General features: G+C 39.6%; 1 pseudogene; it reads left to right on the forward strand.

Moving 5' to 3' along the window:
* The first annotated feature begins 580 nt into the window (after positions 1–580).
* LOC133790152 (uncharacterized) lies at positions 581–3,412 on the forward strand (annotated as a pseudogene).
* The last annotated feature ends 10,563 nt before the right edge of the window (positions 3,413–13,975 follow it).

Below are 13,975 nucleotides of genomic sequence, written 5' to 3' on the forward strand. Positions count from 1 at the left end.
TATGGCTGGTATATATAGGCTATAACTAGCTTGTTTAATTAATTAATTAATCCATTAACAATTATACTTGACCATCTCTAATTGAGTAACATTTTATAATAAAGTTAACTAAATTCATTATATTATTGCATGTAAAGTACAAAATTCAGCGCATTAAACGTTCAAATTCTAAATGTAGCACATATATTCTTTTAATAATTAATTCTCAATGTGTACTATCAATATGCTTAAAATAATTAAAATTATTAAAATTTGTATTAAACTTAATGTATAAAGATAATGCTATGTTTTAAGATGATGACGTGACATACACTATCTTTCTAATTGACTATTTTTTTTCTTTCTAATTTGTGGTTATTTTTATCTTATATTATTCTAACTTTTAATATTTATTAATATTTTCCAACTAATCCAATTAATGTGACTGATTATTGATCATAGACATTATTATTATTAAAAGATGTATTTTAGGGGTCCTAAAATATATATAGAGAGGTTAGTATCTATAAAAAGAAGAATGCCGTCAAAATCGTGCCACAAAATTATCTATACCCTTACCTATACCAAGGACTTGGAAAAAAAAAAACACAGAAAGGGTCTTCATTGGTTTCTATGAGGAAGGTTTGTCCGAATTTTGACAAAGAAAATGGGCTGGATACGGTGTTGGAGGTTCCTATCCCAGAAGAAATGTTCACCAGCATGGGTAGCAACGCCCTTCTAAGGTGGCAAAATCTACGGTCTTTGATGAAAGCACAATCCATTGAGAATATTAATAAGCTTCCATCTTGTAATATATCACATCTCTCTTCTGGATCCAATAACGAAACTCGTTGGCTCTCCTCTTATTCCTCTTCAGCTCCAATCCGGCGACGCTCTAATTCGTCCCGTTAAAACTGGTTCCATTGTAAGCCTCAATAAATTAATGTCTTTATTCCTCGATATTATTATTATTATTATTCTTTTGGTATATATATATTGTTATCCATAAAATTAACATTTGTGACGTGGTATGATTCCTGGATACGTGGCTGACACCTGGAAACGTTTCTGTTTGAGTATCGACCAGAAGACACATTTGAAGCAGTGCAAGCCTTCCTTACCTGCGACCAGTCTGGTCGATAGGTCCGTGTACAAGGCGACATTAATGGGAAGATCTTTATGAATCCCGCATTTATCTCACACAATCTCCTGAGTATCTGATTATTCAGGAAAGAATATGTGTAACAATTTTTTGTAATACCCCTTCAGCCTATAAATAGCAAGAGATAAGTCAAGGGAGAGGACTTTTGGCCTTTGAATCGTGAGAGGTTATAAGAATTATCCTAGGAATATTGTATTGTTCAACAGAAAGTGGTGAAACTCATTGAACCCAAGTTCTTTGATCACTCTTCTGGTTTTTATATCAATATCATTCTAAGTGGACGTAGGTCATTAACAAATCTTGGGGCCGAACCACTATAAAATACTGTGTCTTATTCCCTTTTGTCATTACGTTCTTCTTGTACTTTCATTCACATCAAGCATATTTTGACTCCGTGTCAGTTGGCTAAATCTTGGGTCAACATATATATATTTATATATGTGTATCTTGACATGTCAATGTATTTACCATTGTTGACTAAGTATAAATACATGACACATAATTCTTATGATTGATTGAGATCACATATTGAACAAAATAATAAACAAATAAATAATTAATTAATGCAGGAAGCTTCGTGGGCAAAGTATATCGTGCAACAATATTTGGCAGCAACAGGGGGAGTAGGGGCATTGAACTCGATCAAGAGCATGTACGCAGTGGGACAGGTGAAGATGACGGGGTCAGAAATGAAAGAGGGTGATGACAGTGTAGGGATGAAAGGGAAGGGTGAGGTGGGTGGGTTTGTGCTTTGGCAAAAGAATCCTGACTTGTGGTACTTAGAATTCGTCGTTTCGGGCTTCAAAGTCAGTGCCGGCAGTGATGGCAAGCGAGCTTGGAATCAGTCTTCTTCTCAACCTTCTCATGCTAACAAAGGTGCCCCTAGACCACTCCGTCGCTTCTTCCATGTATTATTCACTTATTACCAATTAATCATTCTATACTAAACTTGTTATTGCGAGTTAATTATTTTTGTGACATGATAATATACATATATGTGTGTGTGTGTGTGTGTGTTTAGTTTACCATATTTTTCTGATTGTGATGATTAATCGCCAATTTGTTGCTCTATGAATTTCCATCAAAACAAATTTGTTGCTCTATGAATAAACAACATGATGACGAGAGAAATGAGAATAAGCCTAATGATTTTTGACAAAACATGATGACTTGACTACATACATTGTTTTTGTCTTGGTTAGGTATTTCATGAATTAGGTGAGCAATATCATGTCCTATAATAAATATACTAGTTAATAATTTTAAAGTCACCCTATTCTAAGTTTTTTGTTTTTGGTTTTGGTCACACACATTTAAGTACTTAATTAAGACCGAGTAGGAAAAAAAAACAGATTGATCGAACATTCTTTTCCTTAATTAACTCCAAAATCATATCTCATTAGGGATTGGACCCCAGGTGCATAGCCAGCTTGTTTCTTGATGCTGTATGTGTGGGAGAGAAAACCATTAACAACGATGATTGTTTCGTACTGAGGCTCGAGACGGCCCCAAACATACTCAGGGCCCAAAGCACGGCCCAAACTGAGATATCTCGCCATACAATGTGGGGATACTTCAGTCAACGCACTGGGCTCCTCATACAGTTTGAAGACACCAAACTAGTTCGAATGAAGCCCGTTAAGGGAAACGACAGTGTATTTTGGGAAACGACAATGATATCGTCCATAGAGGACTACAGATACGAGGATGGCATTAACATAGCGCATAGTGGTAAAACCTCAGCCATGCTTTATAGGTACGGAGAAGCTCATAATCACAAGAGAAGGATTGAGGAAACATGGAAGATTGAAGAAATTGGCTTTAATATTTGTGGATTGTCCATGGATTGCTTTTTACCTCCTTCTGAACTGAAAAGAGAATAATGTGCGAGACAGTTAGTTTTTTTTTTTTTTTTTTCATTTACATTGTTATTTAAGGAGTACATGAAATGTAAATATATGTTTTAGGTAATTATTTTGTTTAAGAGGCTGTTTTTATTTTTATTTTTATTTTTTGGGGTTTGGAGGTAATTTTGTACTTTGATATTGTGTACACCATTTTACAAGGTTAAAAAAGAAAAAAGAATGTAGATCATTAATTGAAAAAGTAAAAATACGATTGAGAAATGTAATTTGATCATACAAAACTTTCAAAAACATATAATTATTAAGAATGATTCTGCTGTATTTATTTGAAGTTGAAATATTTTGTTTCAATGGATTTTGGATTTGGGTTAGGGTCGGAAGACAAACTATGAGTGGTTTTATTCTAAAACCCACAACAAATTTTCAGGGCATTGTTTTCTAGCTTATGATGCCTGCTATATATTATTTTAAATAATTTCAGGATATTTGTGTTTTAGACTATTTTTATATAATTGATAAAAATAATGCTAAATTTGGCTAAAAAGTAGCAAATTCGATGCAATATTTTTGTGCATAATGTTATTTAAAATGCTATTTGAAATGAAAGTATAGATCACAAATGGTTAATTAAAATTTTAAATGAATTCATTAAAAAATTCTCATTAGCAATTAGATATTAAAAATATCTTATGATAATATGTTAATTAAATATATGTATTTAATTGTTAGTCTAAATTTAACATTAAAATTATTAGAATATCAGTATGTTTCACATCACAATTTTTAAAAGAGATTTTTTCAAAAAAATATTTTTTTTTGAGTTCTTGATTTTTTTTAAAATAAATACTAATTTGAGTTTTCAGAAATTATATTTTTAAGGTTTTGTATTTAAACAACAACAAAATATTAACTCTACTTTTAAAAAAATTAAAATATATCTTAAAATAACTAAAGAACAAATAGACAACATCACAACAACAAAACAACTATAAATAAACTTAAACAACAAAAAACTAACATGAAAACAACTACAATTAAAGTCCAAATAGCACAAAAACAGCAATAAGACATCAAAAAGATAGCTTTCTCAGACCCCCATGAATATCTCTATAGAATATCTTCTGCTCTTTCTCAATTAATGAACCACTTAGATAAATATTCATGGAATCAATTAATTTTCTGGGAAAGTGATTTTCTAGCTACCCAAACACTTGAAAGAAAAATGTTGCCAAAGCCCCACTTCCCACCCACCATTGTTTTTCTTCTTTCCTTGATCTTTCTTGTACTCAAAATTTTGAAACGTACGAAACCCATGTCTAGGTAAGTGATTACAGTTCAGAATTACAGAGACACAGAAGAACAAGTTATTATTCCTTAGATGGGTCTTCCGAGATTTCCGAGCCTCGGAAGCGTGTTCAGAGTTGAGTCCCATCTGAAACGACGAGGCAAATTGAGGAACTGGTCTCGACCAAGGTCTTAATGGAAGCAAATACAACAATCTTCAGCAAGAACAATACGTTTCAGCTTGGGTTTTTCACTCCGGATGGGAGTCGGCACTATCTGGGTATTTGTTTGTTATCGTTTAATTTCATCGCCGACCTACATTTGATTTGGGTTGCAAACTGAGACAGACCCATTAAGAATATATCGACTTCGACCTTGGAAATCACTGAGACTGGAAGATTGGCGGTCAAGGATTCCGTTAGTTCGATCGTACGAATCTCGAAATTGGGACATCCCTCAATCTCTTGGAGAATGGTAACCTAGTTTTTCTCACCAGCAATTTGGTAAAATGAAATCAAATTGATCTAAATCTGGTTGACTCTCGAGGGACCAAAGTTGTTCGAATTTTGCTGGCGGTGTCGGCATAAGCAAGATCCGAGAGAGAACTCCATTTGAGCATACCATGATATGACTGGGTGCACTGTAAAAGTTGAAACAAATTAATTCAAACCGTATAAAAGAAAAAAAAAAACTCCCTTTACCCGTAAATTTGTAATTTTGGTAAATTCTCTTTTTAAAACTACAATAAAAAAATATATATATAGTTAAAAGGCACCCATTAATTGAAAAAAAAAAAAAAATTTAACACTTGTTTTCAATATTATTTTTTACATTTTTTTTGTTAATTTTAATAATTTTATTTTATCTTGGTTTCATAAATTTTTTAGAAAAAAACTCTACTTTAACAAGTTTTTATATTTTTTGTGTTTTAATTTTTATTTCATTTAAATATTTAAAATACATATTATTTATGTGTATTTTTTAGAGTGTGAAAAAGAAAAAAATATGTGAACATAAGTTGAAAAAATATACATTATGTATTATTTTTTAATAAAAATGGGATAGTTAAATTTTGGAGTACAAATATAATATCCCTATATTTTATAATAGTTATATCGACGCCCTAATTTTTATAAGTACACTCCAAAATTTAAAAAAAAAAAGTTTAAATACAGTTTTATCCTTGTATAAAATAACTAAAATATATAATTTTAAAATTAATTTTATTTATAAAATTTTATTTTTAATAAGTACATCCTCAACTCGTGAAATTCAACCGTTGGTTAAAATTGAGTACTTTAAACCAGGGCTGAGCATAAAATCCGAAAAATTGAAAAAATCGGATAAACCGACCATCTGAACACCGAAAAAACCGAAACCTATTAAACCGAACACCGAAAAAACCGCCAACGGCGCAAACCGCCACTGTTCGATCAGTTTGGAAATATTGTCTGGACCGACCGAACGGAACCGAAACCGACCAAGCACTATTATATATAATAATATAATATTATATAATTATTAATTAAAAATAAATAAAATCTGATATTTTTTTTACTACGGCATCTCTTCTCTCGGCTCGGTTTCTCTATCTCTATCATCGCATATACTCAGCTCAGCCCCTACGGTGTCGCGGCGATCCTTCCTCTCTGTCTCCTCCCTCCGGCGACTGCCCAAACGAACGGAACGGAACAGCCAACCTCTTCCTCTCTGTCTCTCTCATCATCTCCTCATCTCCTCCTCTTCCTCTCTGTTTCACTTATCCCTCTGCCCAAGCGAAACGAACGGAACGGACCGACATCGAGCGGCAGCACTGCCCAGCCCAGCCCACTCCGGCGACTGATTCACGGACACAGTGCCTTCCCACTCCGGCGACTGCTTCACTCACGGACGAGGTATGCAGCTTCGTTAAAATAGAGATTGAGATATATATATCATTATGAATATATATTGGAATTATATACTGGCTTGTCCATTAGAATTATATACTGGCTTGTCAATCCCAGCGGCCTTCCAAAATCCAGACCCTGTCACTCGATTTGGTCTTATACTGTTCTTGTATTTTCTCCCTCTTTTGCAGAAGAAGTACCACTCTTTTTCTCCAGCAGTGCACGATCCCTCTGCATATGTATGTGTAATCATATATAATAACTCTTCATACATATACATATAAAAGTTTTCATGCATGTCAATACACTCTTACATTATATATATATATGTATGTATGTATTAATTTAATTTTGATTTAATCAATAGAGCAGACAATCCCCCAAGGAAGAAAAAAAACAAAAATGAATTTTATTCAAATTTTTTTTATTAAAACATAAAACAATAAAAGCATAAAAATGTGTTGACGCCGTTTTTCGTCAGCAGTGAAAGAAGAGCACGTAAACAATAACTGATAATGGCCAATTTAAATATGACAACACAAACACACGGTTTTTACGTGGTTCAGCAGTTAAATCTGCCTAGTCCACGAGTCTCTGTTATTAAACTCAAGATTATCTCTGAAAATTCTCAAGCATGAATTCTTCAGAGTTTTCTCTCAAGGTTCAGAATTTCGGTCCTTTACAATGGTGCATGACCTCTTTATTTATAGAGAAGGTCGCGGAGTACTATCCCACATATTTTGGGTAGTTACTCTTTTTGTGAATAAAATTAATGGCTTTAAATGCCTATAACCAGATATAAAAGGAAACGTCCCCTGAAGACCAGGGGACGTATAACTGACCAAATAATATCCCACGATTCTAGGGGATTTACAGTAATAAATGAGGATTACATCTCGTATTTACAACACTTATAGATATTCAATGTGGTTATCATATATCTCCAAGGCCTTAGCTTCCCAGGTTTCTCGTCAGCTCCCGAACTAGAGACATCTCCCGAGGTCACATGGCTTGCGAGATCATATGTGCGTCGAGCTCGGGACCCCTGATCCGAGGTCATCCCTGAAGATGGATGAGTCTCCGGAGCTACCTTTCGAGATCATGAACACTCCGAGGTCACCATACTCGAGGTCGTCTATGTCTTGCAGGCTCGATACTTAATCCTAGAACATACTTCCAACTATACGAGTTCATTTGCTGCGAATCCAACTTTCGAGGTCATATTTAACATAGCTCGAAATCTGGGTATAACATCTTGCCCCCTCAAAAGTATTTGTTCGAATCCTAAGAGAAGGAAACTTTTGAACTACTTTCTTTGAGAACTGTACCGTCATACACTTTTGAAAATGGACACGCGTTAGCTGGGTATTGCTCATTTTTGGTACTTGAGTACCTTGGAAACATACCCACGATCATCCGTCTGCCACCTTTTCGGCGCCATCTTGTCATTGATCACCATCCGTTAGATCTAGCATGGATTTCATTCAACGCCCCAGATTAATCCCCCTTTTTTCATCTATGTATACGAGACTCCACTCTTCGTCTTCCTTTTTATCTTTGTTCACCAGAAGCAAGAAAAGAAAGAAAATCAAAACCAGAGACCTTCCTATACAGTTTCTGTCCCGTGCATGTTTTCTCGGCCAAAGAAACAAGAAACCCTGGTTTGTTCGAGTCCGTGGGTTCTTACTTGCAACCTCTCCTTCAATCAACGATCTCTCTACAAACTCCATTATTGTGTAAATGTGCAATCTTTCGTTTTCCATTTTGTTATTTTTTGTTCATACTGCTCTTGCTGTGTATGTGTTTATGCTAGTTTACACCCTTAGCATAATATGATAGGAGGTTTTGATCCGATAGGCTCTTATGCTTTTTAGACTTCCATACTGGATTTACATCACTGGCTTATACCCAGTTTTCATGTTTGAGTGAGGTTCCTCTTTTCTGGGTTTTGAAAATTTTTTAGGCGACGTTTCTTGTACACTAAGTTTTTGGGTAAAAAACCTTGTCTCTGATAAATGCACGAAACCCAAGACTGCCTTTTCTGGTTAACCGCCACTCTTTTTTCCCTTGATTTTCGGGATTTTCAAAAAAATTTCCACTCTCCTTCCTTTCCCGTGGAATGCACGTCCTGACTCTTCAATAAGGGCCCTAATACATAGCTTGTTTTGTTCCTTAACCCCGAGCTCGTAACTTCGAGCTCGCAATTCTTGCAAGCATGGCCCTCACCATTTTTTCTTTCTCGTTAGATGTCACAGAATCTGGAAAGACGGTGGTGGTCGTTGCTGGCATTCCCTTACGAGCCAAAATCTCCAAGCCCAGAATCGCTGTTCGCCCGGAATCAACGTCGGATAAGAGAATACGAGCTTGCGCGCGAGCAAGAGGACATTCGAGCTCACTACCGCCGCCAGATAGACGAGGTCATAGAGGGGAAGAGGAGAGTTCTTCGGGAGGCCCTCTATCCGGAATCCAATTCAGGACCTAGGCCGATTCCTCTCGATCCTGCATTAAAGGTTATTGTCGCATACCATCCAGGAGAGCTCAAATTTTCACTAATGGGGGAACCTTCTTCCTCGCAGCCGAGGAGAGAAATGTTTGAGGCCGAGCACTATTGGAGCTCGGTTACCACAACTAGTCAGATAACTGACATCCTGGCTTTCCACGGCCTTAGCCTGTCAGGCTCCTTGAAGTGTCGAGCTCCGGCCGAGCATGAACGAAGCTGCTTCACCCTTGGGGTCCGCGACGCCAATGTGAAATACGCGGCCTGGAGCCAGGAACATATGAGGGCGGGAGCACTGTTGCCCTTGAAGTCTTTTTTCAAAGACTTCACTGATTTCGTTGGGTTGGCTCCATTCCAACTCAACACCAATTCTTACAGGGTGCTGTCTGCCCTGAGGTCCTTATACCACGAGATGGGGTGGAAAGGACCTTCGCCTCAAGAGATCTTGTATCTCTTTTGTCTGAAAAGTAACCCCTCCTGAGCTCGGGGAGGGGATGGCTTTTATTATCTCTCGAGCTATCCCAAGGAGAAGAAGGTCTTTGAAGATCTTCCCAATCATCCGCCTGATTTCAAGAGGGCCTTCTTCTAGACAGACGGTCTGTCCCCGTCTCGACACTACTCGTTCAGGCGGATTCGTAAGTAATCTTGTTATCTTTATTTCTGTGCTCGAGATTTTAGCTCTTAGATCAGTACTTAGTAGAAATATGTCTCGTCTTTCAGCCAATTTTCAGCGTCCCACTCCTGACGAGACAATGAAGGAGCATAGAGAGACTCTGCTCCAACTCCCCCATGGCAAGAGGTCTCTCTTATACCTTCTACACGAGGATAGGCTCCGAAAGTGCGGACTTTTGGGGGAGGGCCAGTCCACCTTTGACTGGTCCAATAAAAAATATGAACACTTGGAGCAGGTGCCTCTGCCCACAGGCGCCCTTCCTCCGAGGAGAGAAACGAGGCCGCCACTTCTAGTTCGCCTGAGGAGTCCGCTGTCGGGGAATGAGGCTTATGATGAAGCCTCGAGCTCAGATTCAGATGAAGGTAAAGTCCTTCCTACCTCGAGAATGTGGTCCCCCACCTTACTAAAACATAGGCCCAATAGGTTAGTCTCGTGCCCACAGGATAGATACCACTTCTACATATGGAGTTGGGTAGATCACTGTGTCCATAGGTTTGATAGTGGGCTCGGGAAATACGACACCAAGTATACCACGGACGAAGTGTGGAACGGGATAGCTGTTCAGTACGGGACCAACGACTATAGGGACCTTTCGAGGTTATCACCCACATATAGGGAAGGCACTCCCCCCGCCTCCTCTGAAGACGGGGGAATTTCATGGTCCATAAGCTCGAGCTCAGGGGAGAGTTCCAGTTAGGTTTCTTCTATCATCACTTTATATGTCTGTGATACTGCAACAACTTGTATGCTTCTCTTTTATTAACTCACTCTGTGTTGTGACTTGTGCATGCAAGATGGATTCCGACCTCGACAACATCATCGATGGTGCTGGTGCCAAGAGGAGCAAGCGTCCCAGAGCGGGGTCGCTGAAGACCGATCGGCCGGGCAAGGGCCCCAAGAGGTCCAAGAAAACCCCTCCTCCTGCTCCGCCGGTTTCGAGCTCCACCGCTGCGGCGACTTCCCAGGTCGGTGCTTCCACAACGGCGCCATCCCCGCAGGTCGTTGCCTCTGCAGTGGCGCCGACCTCGCTGGTCAGTCCCTCCGCTATGGTTGAGTCCCAACCTCCTGCGGTGGTCCAGTCATCCTCAGGTCCGTCTTCTAGAAGGCCTTCTGCTTCTCGAGCTCAGAAGCTATCAGTTTCCACCCACATGGATGCCTATGTGGTCGACAATGCTGCTGGGTCCCATGGATCTACGCTGGTCTCGGATGTCATGTCCCGGATCGGCCAGAGCTTTGGCAGTCTCGAAGCTCCCCAATGGCAATGTTTGAACGATACTCAAGACTGCACTGTCCTCTATGAGAAGAGTATCGAGCTCGCTGCCGCGGTAAGTATCCTTTTATAGTCCTTCTTGGTTATAATCACACAGACTTGGTGTTAATGATGACTTTTTTCTTTTTCAGTCTCTTTCCTTTACCGCCCAGCTCAATTATAAGTTGAACAATGAGATTCATTCGAGCAAATCTCATGCTCAAGAGGCGAAGAATCTCCACCTCAAGGCGAGCTATGATCTGAAGGCAGCAAATGCGAAGCTTGAGGCAGGAGCCAAGGAGCGTGAGGGCATGGCCACCGAGCTTGGGAAGCTGAAGGCTGAGCTCGAGGAGCATAAGAAGGAGATCACCTAGCTTCAGGAGGCCAACAAGAAGCTTGAAGAGGAGAAGGCTTCCACCTTTGACATCATGGAGGATGAAAAAGCTCGTCTCCTTGCTGAGTACAAAGAGAAGAAGGATCAAGCGGTTGATTCGGCCATGTATCGAATGTGGGCCTACAATGAAGACCTGGACACCAGTTTCTTGGGTCCTCACGAGGCGACACTTCTTGATAGGTGGAATGCTCGGCTCGAGAAGGAGGAGGCTGCCTAGCTCGAGAAAGAAAAGGCTGCTCAGGAGGCCGTTTCGGAGGGAGCTCAGGAGGACAGCCATGCTATTCGTCCTGAGGGATCCGGCGCTGCTGATGCTGAGAAGGCCAAGGAGACTCCTCTTTCTTAGATCTGATTTCGGGGAAATCATCTACTGGGGCTGCGTCCCCTTATTTTTGTACTTATTTTTAATTTATGCCCACGGGGCTGATACAATTTCTTTAAATATTATTTATATATGCTTTACATTTCTTGGCTCGAAATATTTTGCATATTTTTTTATGGATGAGTCATTTATGTTTATTTATTCATACAAACATATTGTGGATTTAAGTTTGAAGCTCAATGCATTCATGCACAGTTTGTTCAAATTATCCGCTTCCGACCTCGTTATTTTTCAAGGTCGGATATTACTTTAACCATGAACCCGAAAGTACTTATATGGTATGTAATGTGAATGATTTGGTTATATCTTTTTTGTTTAGCCACTTTTCCTCATCCTCAGTTTTTTGCTCCGAGGTTAAGAGTTCGAAACTATTTTCTTTAAGATATTCCAGCCTCGATCTCTACTTATCTCGAAGTAGGTTTAGGTTCCTACTTATCATCGATTAGTTTTTTGGCTGGTTTGTTCCAAACCTGTTAAGTATGCACATCTAGTTAACTTCAAACGTTTTCGGTTTTTGATAATTCGGTTATGTCCGAACTATCTACGCTCGCGTATTTGGTTATATCCAAATACTTTATATGTTTTTGATAATTCGGTTATGTCCGGACTATCTAAGCTCGCGTATTTGGTTATATCCAAATACTTTATATGTTTTTTATAATTCGGTTATGTCCGAACTATCTAAGCTCGCGTATTTGGTTATGTCCAAATACTTTATATGTTTTTGATAATTCGGTTATGTCCGAACTATCTAAGCTCGCGTATTTGGTTATGTCCAAATACTTTATATGTTTTTGTATATGTTATTTTATTTTTTAAGCCGATGGTATATGTACCAATGATGCCCCCTTAATATCCTATGAGTGTGACCATAGGTTATTAAATTAAGAGAGATTGCAAAAATAAAAAGAAATAACATATTTGGACGAAATGGATCTTTTATTTGATGAAATTCACAAACAGGCGAGCTAATACAAATAGAAATTCATGGTTACAGGCAACACTTTTCCTACACTACTGATAGTAAGGTCTGAGGTGTTCGCCATTCCATGCTCGCGGTACCATGCTCCCATCTAATCTCGCAAGTTTGTATACACCAGGTCGGATGATCGACTCTATCTGGTATGGTCCTTCCCAATTCGGCCCGAGCACTCCAGCTGCTGGATCTCGAGTTGCCAAGAATACGCGTCTCAACACCAGGTCTCCCATTCCGAATTTTCGATCTCGAACCCTTTTGTTGAAATATCTGGTAGTTCGTTGCTGGTAGGCAGCATTTCTCAGCTGAGCCTCTTCTCTTTTTTCTTCAATCAGGTCTAAGGTTTCTTCGAGCTGAGTATGATTTGAACTTTGGTCGTAAATCTGAGTTCGGATCGTTGGGATTTCGACTTCTATGGGCAACATTGCCACGTAGCCGTATGCTAGAGAGAACGGGGTATGTCCTGTCGAGGTTCGAGCCGTTGTCCTGTATCCCCAAAGGACTTGGGGCAATTCTTTGGGCCACCGTCCCTTTGCTTCCTCCAACTTTTTCTTTAGAGAACTCTTGAGAGTTTTGTTCACAGCTTCGACCTGGCCATTCGCTTGAGGGTGAGCCACTGATGAAAAACTCTTTATTATGCCGTTCTTTGCACAAAAGCTGGTGAACAAGTCGCAATCGAACTGGGTTCCATTGTCGGATACGATCTTCCTCGGCACTCCGTATCGGCACACGATGCTCTTTACTACGAAATCAAGGATCTTCTTTGAGGTTATGGTTGCCAACGGTTCAGCCTCCGTCCATTTTGTGAAGTAATCCACTGCGACTACAGCATATTTCACTCCGCCTTTGCCAGTCGGGAGAGAGCCTATGAGGTCGATGCCCCATACCGCGAAAGGCCATGGGGATGTCAACATGGTCAGCTCGGATGGTGGGGCTCGAGGGATCGTGGCGAATCTTTGGCATTTGTCGCATTTCTTCACATACTCGAAAGAATCCGTTTTAATGGTTGGCCAGAAATATCCCTAGCATATTATCTTCTTGGATAGGCTATGCCCCCCGGTGTGATCTCCGCAGAACCCTTCATGAATTTCTTCAATGATTTTCTTAGCTTCGGGAGGGGTTACGCACCTGAGTAACGGCATGGAATATCCCCTTCGGTATAGCCTTCCATCCAAAATTGTGTAACGGGGAAGTTGATACATCAACTTTCGAGCTTGGTTCCGATCTTTTGGAAGAACTCCGTTTTCGAGATAATCAACTATGGGGGTCATCCAGGTCAGCTCTATTTCGATCATACACACATCTTCCTCTTCTGGCTCGTTAATGCTAGGTGTTGATAGGTGTTCTACGGGCACAACATTCAGCTCTTCATTTTCGGTGGACGTGGCGAGTCGAGCTAAGGCATCTGCATTCGAGTTCTGCTCGCGGGGAACCTGTTCGATTGTATAGAATTCGAAACACTCTAACGCGGATTTTGCCTTCTCCAAATAAGCTGCCATTCTCATGCCGTGAGCCTGATATTCACCCAAGATTTGATTAACCACGAGCTGGGAGTCACTGTAGCAATGTATAGCTTTAGCTTTGAGCTCCTTAGTTATACGAAGTCCCGCGAGTAGAGCCTCGTATTC

The sequence above is a fragment of the Humulus lupulus genome, chromosome 7, assembly GCF_963169125.1.
Source record: "Humulus lupulus chromosome 7, drHumLupu1.1, whole genome shotgun sequence".
Lineage (NCBI taxonomy): Eukaryota > Viridiplantae > Streptophyta > Magnoliopsida > Rosales > Cannabaceae > Humulus > Humulus lupulus.